Raw genomic sequence first — 2,502 nt, forward strand, 5'->3', positions numbered from 1 at the left:
CCCCCTAATCCCCCCCCCTAATTACGCCCCTGTTGTTGCCGATCATTTATTATTCATTTAATACAGCCAGAAAACGATATTTTTGCATTATATCAATTGTTGGGCCAAAAATAAATACCGTAATATTGTATTGTGCATCTTTGGGCACCTTAGTTCTGTATATTATCATTATTTTTCTTTCGTTATAATCTTTTATAATATGCCGTGATTAATTTATTTTTTTCATCATTTGAATTATATCTATATTATTATTCAGCAACATTTAATCTATCAATAAATACACACATAAACCTATATTCACCCACACCCACTGTATACGCTAGCATTAAATGGTTTTGCGTATAGTGACCCTGTGAAGTGACATCTTCAACAGGTGGTTAGGATAGAGGTTGATAGAGGATTCTGCAGTTAGAGTAAGTAGTCGATACTCGGTGAAATAGGAATCTGGTGTGCACGTGGATGTCGAACGTTAAACTTATGAAAAACATATGAATAATTAATGAATATGTAAACGATAATAAATAAAATATATAGTATATTATATTAAAATAATTAGAGAATTAATAATAGTTATAATAATAATATAGTTATAGATATAGCATACCTAATAATAGGACCGTGTAGAATTTAAATAAGTATCCAGGGGAGGGTCCTTTAAATAATTTAAAACGATTGTTAATATTATATCAAGACGTTCACTTAATTAATTATTTCCATCTTCGTCACATTGCGATTATAAATCCAGAGAGTAAAACCCAACAACTGTGCCCATTTTCAAAAATCCCATGCCCGTAATCCAACACCCACCATCAATTTTACCCGGTTTTTACGTAAAACCCACAAACCACATCAATTTGTCCCGTTTTTTTTTTACCTTATACCCGTACCCACATTGTACCCGGATTCGGACGCGAAACCCGCAAACAATTTTATCCGGTTTTGAACGCAAAACCCATAAACCACATCGACCCGCTTTATTTCCCCATTCCCTTATATTTCCCGCTAGAAATTGTACCCGGATTCGGACGCGAAACCTGCAAGCAATTTTACCCGGTTTTGAACGCAAAACCCATAATCCACATCAATTTAACCCACTATTATACCCCGCACCCTTAGCCTGCTAATAATTGTACCCGGATTCGGACGCGAAACCTGCAAACAATTTTATCCGGTTTTGAACGCAAAACCCATAACCCACATCGACCCACTTTTTTCCCCCATTCCCTTGTATTTCCCGCTAGAAAATGTACCCGGATTCGGACGCGAAACCTGCAAACAATTTTACCCGGTTTTGAACGCAAAACCCATAACCCACATCTATTTAACCCACTATTATACCCGGCGCACCCTTAGCCCGCTAGAAATTGTACCCGGATTCGGACGCGAAACCTGCAAACAATTTTACCCGGTTTTGAACGCAAAACCCATAACCCAAATCTATTTGACCCACTATTATACCCGGTGCACCCTTAGCCCGCTAGAAATTGTACCCGGTTTCGGACGCGAAACCTGCAAACAATTTTACCCAGCTTTGAACGCAAAACCCATATTTTATCCATCACTCGCGCGTAACATTTTTTACCGGTTTCTAATAAATGAGACCCGAAACATTTTAACTCGTTTTGACTTCCTGGACTTAAAATACCATGTGATCAATTAATACGAAAAATCGTTCAACGCCTACAGCTTCACTGTTGAGGCAAACACGCACTTAAATTCAACACAAGTATACGCTGGAAACGGGCGAATGCCATGCTGCGACAAAATAAAAAAATCATTAAAATTAAAACCTAGGTATAGGTAAATTCAACGTATGATTTATTTGTTCTCATCTTATTTTGAAATGATACCAATCTATAAAATTAATTATTATTGAAGTCGATCGGCGTTCGCGCGTTCTCACTTACCGTGTGGATTAGGCCTACCGGGGATACCACAATAAAAAAAACGCACCACGTATAATACCTCATGAAAGACAACATGGACGATATTATAGGTATTATGTCGTTTAACTTGCAAAGGTGGCGAGGAAACTTATACAAAATGATACAACGACTGATCGACATTATAATAATTCTATATCCTACATATTATGTCCTACATCGCGTAGTAACATTTGAAAAATATTAAAAATCCTTAGTCACAGTTTTTTTATATTAGCATTTATAGTTCAAAAATTTACAAAATATGTAAAAATCACGAAAATTTGCAAATTATTTTTAGTTAATAATTCGTAAAAATTTTTCTTTTTAAATCTACGATTTGAAAATGTAATACAACATTCCTCGTAATATCGACGGTGGAAAGGAAAAAGAGTGTAAACGACGTTCTTGACAAAATTTGTTTTTTTTTTTTATTAAGGCGTAAACGACATAATTCTGCACCGATTGTGCTCACCCGATTATCGATATGTTGATTATTGACGAAGTTATTTTCGATAATAAAATAATCAATAGTTGCAAGGCGTAAACGCCATCGATCATATTAAAGAGTAACCACCAA

At 35.7% G+C, this 2,502-nt stretch overlaps 1 protein-coding gene across 1 annotated transcript in view; it reads right to left on the reverse strand.

Annotated features, from left to right (window-relative positions):
• Window positions 1-2,502, reverse strand: part of LOC115033540 (zinc finger MYM-type protein 1-like) — a 19,667-nt gene that overhangs the window by 5,226 nt on the left and 11,939 nt on the right. The window lies entirely within an intron of this gene.

Source organism: Acyrthosiphon pisum, chromosome A1 (genome assembly GCF_005508785.2).
Source record: "Acyrthosiphon pisum isolate AL4f chromosome A1, pea_aphid_22Mar2018_4r6ur, whole genome shotgun sequence".
In the NCBI taxonomy this organism is placed as follows: Eukaryota; Metazoa; Arthropoda; class Insecta; order Hemiptera; family Aphididae; genus Acyrthosiphon; species Acyrthosiphon pisum.